The sequence below is a fragment of the Tenrec ecaudatus genome, chromosome 7 (genome assembly GCF_050624435.1).
Source record: "Tenrec ecaudatus isolate mTenEca1 chromosome 7, mTenEca1.hap1, whole genome shotgun sequence".
Classification (NCBI taxonomy): Eukaryota; Metazoa; Chordata; class Mammalia; order Afrosoricida; family Tenrecidae; genus Tenrec; species Tenrec ecaudatus.
In genome coordinates, this window is record NC_134536.1 from 163,006,636 (window position 1) to 163,012,978 (window position 6,343).

Consider the following 6,343-nt stretch of genomic DNA (forward strand, 5'->3'; position numbering starts at 1 on the left):
TTATATTAACATAGGAGCCCTGGTGGCACAGTGATTAGGCATTGGACTGCTAATCACTAGGCCAACAGTTTGGAACCATCAGCTCCTCTGCAATCGAAAAATGAGGCTTTCTGTTCCGGTAAAGACTTTCAGTCTCAGAAACCCACCAGGGCAGTTCTGTTCTGTCCTGTAGGGTAGCTATGAGTCAGAATTGACTCTATGGCAATGGAATTTTTAGTTTTGTATTAACTTTTAAAATTTAAGTTGTTTACCTTTCTAAACAACATAGTGTTCTACTTAACATTTCTCTTTTCTTTTTTTTTTTAATTTTAACAATTTATTAGGGGCTCATACAATTCTTATCACAGTTCATACATATACACACATCAATTGTATAAAGCACATCTGTACAGTCTTTGCCCTAATCATTTTTTTTCTCCTCTTTCCTTTTTTTACATTTTATTAGGGACTCATACAACTCTTATCACCATCCATACATATACATACATCAATTGTATAAAACACATCCATACATTCCCTGCCCCAATCATTCTCAAGGCATTTGCTCTCCACTTAAGCGCCTTGCATCAGGTCCTCTTTTTTCCCCTCCCTCCCCGCTTCCCCCTCCCTCATGTGCCCTTTGTAATTTATACATAATTATTTTGTCATATCTTGCCCTATCCGGCGTCTCCCTTCCCCCCTTCTCTGCCGTCCCTCTCCCAGGGAGAAGGTCACATGTGGATCCTTGTCATCAGTTTCCCCTTTCCAACCCACTCACCCTCCACTCTCCCAGCATCGCCCCTCACACCCTTGGTCCTGAAGGTATCATCCACCCTGGATTCCCTGTGTCTCCAGCCCTCATATGAACCAGTGTACAACCTCTGCCCTATCCAGCCCTGCAAGGTAGAATTCGGATCATGGTAGTTGGGGGGAGGAAGCATCTAGGATCTGGGGGAAAGCTGTGTTCTTCATCGGTACTACCTCTCACGCTGATTGACCCATCTCCTCTCCTAAACCCCTGTGTGAGGGGATCTCCATTGTCCGACACTTGTCCTTCTTCTTGAGGAGTTCTCTGCTAATTCTGGACTTCTTCCCTCTCCATATGAAGTTGGTAATCTGTTTTTCCAATTCTTTGAGGAAGCATGGTGTTATTTGTATCGGGATAGAATTGAACTTATATAGTGCCTTGGGCAGAACTGACATCTTTACTATATTTAGTCTTCCAATCCATAAGCATGGGATATTCTTCCATTTGTTGAGGTCATGCTTGATTTCTTGAAGTAGTGTTTTATAATTTTGCTCATACAAATCTCTTGTTTTTTTAGTCAGGTATATCCCTAGGTATTTCAATGTGTGCTTGGCAATTGTAAAGGGTACTGCCTATTTAATCGTCTCTTCTGTAGTCGTGTACGATGTGTAGAGTAGTCCAGTAGATTTCTGTTTGTGGATTTTGTATCCTGCCAATCTTCCATATTCCTCTATTGCTTCCAACACTCTGTTTGTGGAGTTTAATGGATCTTCAATATATAGAATCATCTGCGAATAATGATACTTTTGCCTCTTCCTTCCCCAGCTGGATACTTTAATATCTTTCCTTTGTCTTATGTTGTTAGTTAGGACCTCCATATGATGTTAAATAGGAATGGGGACAAGGGACATCCTTGTCTGTTCCCCTTTTTCAGTGGAATTTTTTCATCCTTTCTACCACATTAACTGCCACATTAGCTGTTGGTTTTTCATATATGGCTTGTATAATATTGAGGAATTTTCCTTCTATTCCTATCTTCTTAAGTGTCTTAAACAGGAATGCGTGTTGGATGTTGTCAAATGGTTTTACTGAGTCTATTGATATTATCATGTGGTTCTTATAATTTTTTTCTGCTAATGCGGTGAATAATGCCGATGGTCTTTCATATGTTGCACCATCCCTGCATCCCAGGTATGAATCCCACTTGGTTGTGGTCAATTATTTTTAATATATTTTTGCATTCTCTTGGCCAGTATTTTGTTAAGGATTTTTGCATCGATGTTCATTAGGGATATTGGTCTATAGGTCTCAATTCTTGTGGCATCTTTTCCCGCTTTAGGTATCAAAGGTATACTAGCTTCATAGAAAGAATTTGGGAGTTTTCTGCCCTTTTCTATGTTCTGGAAGAGTTTGTATAGGGTTGGTGTCAGTTCTTCCCTGAATGGTTGGTAGAATTCTGTGAAGCCATCTGGCCCAGGGGATTTTTTGTTGGTAATCCCTTGGATACCTTGTCTATTTCTTCCTTTGCTATGGTTCTGTTGAGGTTGTTGACATCCATCTGGGATAGTCTAGGGAGGGATTTTGTTTCCAGATATTTGTCAATGTCTTCCAAATTGTTGAATTCATTAGAATATCAATCTTCTTAATACTGAGTAATTATCCTTTTGATTTCATTAGGTTCTGTTGTAATTTCCTCTGTTTCATCCTTCATCCCTGCAAATGTCAGTTGTTCCTTCCTTTCTATGGTTAGATTTGCTAGAGGTCTATCAATTCTGTTAATCCTTTCAAAGAACCAACTTTTAGTGGCATTAATTTTTCCATAGTTTCTTTTTCTCCCTCTCCTGTATCTCTGCTCTGATTTTTATTATATCTATCGTCTTACTGTTAGTAGGGTTGTTCTGTTGACTCTGCTCTAGTTTGTGTAAGTTTTGTGTCAACATATCATCCACGAGTCTCACTTCTTTTTTAATGTGTGCATTTATTGCTACCAGCCTTCCTCTGATAAATGCCTTTGCTGTGTCCCACAGTTTTGGTACATCATATTTGCATTCTCATTAGTTTCTAGAAACTTCCTTTGCAATAGGAAATTGTTCATCCTCCAATTTTTGACCCTTGTTTTCTTCACTGTCCTTCTGTTAATTTCCAGCTTTATGGCACAACGATCAGAGAGAGATGTCTGTATAATCTCTATGTGCTTGAATTACTCAAGTTCGACATGTGTCCCAGCATGCTGTCTATTTTTGAATATGTGCCATGTGAACTTGAAAAAAATGATTTTTTTTTGCATGTGGGTGGAAAGCTCTGAAAATATCTCTCACGTCAAATCGTCCAATTGTGCTATTTAGATCTGTAGCCTCCCTGTTCAGTTTCTTTCCTGATGATCTGTCTTTATCAGAGACTGGTGTATTATAGTCACCAACTATAGTTGTTGAGCCTGTGATATCTTTTTTCATCTTTTAGAGTGTTTTATTTACGAATTTCACAGGTCTCTCGTTAGGCACATATATGTTTATTATGCTCACTGGTTCTTTGTCTATTGTTCTCTTGAGCATAATATAGTGCCCCTCCTTGTCTCTTGTTATGTCCTGTATCTTGAAGAAAATTTGGTCAGATATTAAGATCACTACCCCTGCTTTTTTTGCATTACCATTTGCTTGATATATATTTTTTTCAGCCTTTAATTCTCAACCTGTTTTTGTCTGTAAGCTGAACACGAGTCTCCTGGAGGCAGCAAATTGATGGGTTATATTTCCTGAACCAGTCTGTTAGCCTCTGCCTTTTAATGTCTGAGTTCAGGCCATTGATATTCAGTGTTATTATATCTATCTGTGGACTCTGTGGGATGGATATTTTACCTTTTGGGATGGATATTTTTCTATCTACCTGTCTTATCTGTTTCTTTTGTGTGAGTGGTTTATATTTGCCTTCTTTCCACTATTGAACTGGTGCTGTACTTGGGGCTGTTTTCTCTTTGTCTCCCTATGGGTGGATTTGTTCTATGTGCTGGTCTCTTATTTGCCCTTGGTGGGTGTTGATCTTCTGCCCATACTGGATCAGCAAGGATCTTTTGTAGGACAAGGTTTGTTTTTATGTATTTTTTGAGGCTGTGACTGTCTGGGAAGACACTTACTTCTCCATCTATCTTAATAGATAGTTTGGCTGGGTAAAGTATTGTTGGATTTGCATTATTTTCCTTCAATTTTTGGAATATGTTACTCCATTCCCTCCTCTTATTCATCGTTTCCGCTGATAAATCTGAAATACTCTTTTTGGGGTAGCTTTATATGTGACTGTTTACTTTTCCCTAGCTGCTTTTATGATCTTCTTTTCTTCATAGTTGGATAGTTTGGCAATTATGTATCTTGGTGACTTCTTCTTGGGATTGAGTTTGGCTGGTGTTCTTTCAACCTCTTGTATGGTTGTTTGATTTTCATTTATTAAGCTGGTGAAGTTTTCCTCTAAGAATTCCCTTGCTATTGTCTCTGTTGACTTCTTTGTTGTGTCTTGTTCTGGTAGTCCAATTACTCTAATATTGTTTCTTTTCATAGCATCTGAAATGGTCCTCAAGTTTTCTTCAGTTTCTTTGATTGTCTTATTTGACTGTTTTTCCTGGTTGCTGAGGTCTGCTTGGTTGGCCTCTAGGTCACTGCTGCGATTTTCTGCCTCATGAAGCCTATTCGCTAGGTCTGCCAATTTGTCCCTGGATTCTGTTATTTCATCCCTTAACTCTTTTATTTCGCTTTGGTAGCGTTGCCTTTATCTCCTGTATTGCTTCATCTTTTTTCCTGAATTGCTTCCCTCATATCCTTTATGACTTTAAGCAGCCTTGTGAAAATTTCTTTTTGTGATAGGTCAATATCTGCTTCTTCTATGCATATCTTTAGGTTCATGACTTCTTCTGCCATTGTTTTCTGTTTTTCCTGCATTTTACTTGAAGCTGTTGGGACAGGTTGTTTTTTACGTTTTGTTTTACAGGAGCCTGGAGCTATATTCCTGAGTAGAAGATCCCTGGACTCTCTCTTGGGGGATTTGTATGAGTCCTTCTATGAACTAGCTGCCGGTAGCTGTTCTAAGGGGTCCAGCTATCGCTATATCTTCCTGTGGTTTCACCCTTTTCCTAACCATCCAGAATTCTGTTACTTGAAATGTATGTTGGATACTCCTCTCATGTGACACTGGTCGGAACTTTGTGGGCCCATGATGGCGTTGCATCCCTGGCCTACCTCTAAGTAGGCTTCACAGTTCTTGGGGCACCTCGGATGTCCTGTGGTGTTTTTCTCTGTTGCTGTGCTGCTGTTGAGCGTGTGTGGGTATATCCTCCTTGGTGTAGAGCTCTATAGCTGGCAGGGGAATTACCGTTGGCAGAAAGATTGCCTTGGAGGTTGGGAGTATGTACCCGCAGTAGCATGGAGCTCCACAAGTGGTGGTCAGGTGTTTCCCCCATTCCTTTGTAGAGTCTCAAGAATTAGGCTGTGAATTCCCCCACAATTTGCTTGGATGTTTGACCAAAGGGGTTTAGATCCTGCCTCCAAATGGATGGTTGGTGTGCCTTTTTAATGCCGGGACCAAGTGGTGCTGGGTAGAATTGCCCTAGTTGACGAGATCGCCTTAGAGGTCTGACGGAGGTTTCCTCAGCAGTGAAGCACGTTGTAAGTGTTTGTTATAGCTGCTTTGTGTGGTGTACAGGCAGGCTGGAGTTCCTCTTGCTATTTTGGTTGATTTGTCCTAAGCAGAGGGTAGTGACCTGAAAGTCAATAGTGGCATATGAAAGGAGAGAGTGGGAGAGAAGAGGAGAAAGAGGGGGGAAGGAGGGCGGAGGAAGAGGGATAAAGATGAACAAGAGAAAATAAACCCACAACACAAACCTGAGCTCATTGAGACTGCGTTCATTGGAAAAGTTAGAAGGGCTAGTGAATATAGACAGAAGAGATAGAGTGGTAGGTAAGAAAATAACTGAAACTTGATCACCTCTCTGTGAGACTGGAGGAGTTCCAACTCTTCTTCCAGGTAGCTGGATGGTATACCCCTTTGGTGTAGGGTTCCGCAGATGCTGTGTGGGGTTGCTTCAAAAGCAACTTTGCAATGTGACTAGGGTGTTCCTGGTGTACCTGCCTTGTGCTGTATATAGCACTGTAGGAGGGGCTGGGAGGGGGGCACTGGGGTGTTCCCTCAGGCCTGTCTAGAGTCCCAGGACAAGCAGGGCCTCCCCAGCTATGTGTAGAATCACTGAGAGGGAAGCTGGGCTTGTTGTCCTATCTAGATTGTTGGTGCTGACTAGATCAGAGAATTTTATTTTATTTTTCCCCCCTGGCCAACTAGAATGAAATCAAATGAAATAGTCTCTCACAGTCACTGGGCTGCACTCTTGCTGTTTAAAACTGACCTTTTATCTTTGTTATGCTAAAAACTGCCAGGCCTTGTAGCTGAGTTCAGGCATTACTTTGCTTGGTTGCTTCTTATGCTGATTTATGTTAATGGCCTCCCCTTCAGTGCTCCTAGGAGCTGAGCAACCAGATTTGGGTTGAGTTTTAGACCAATAATATATATTTCACCTTTTTCTTTTCTTTTTTTTTGCTTGCCACATGCTCTGATTTGGGGGCTGAAAAGCTGAAGCCC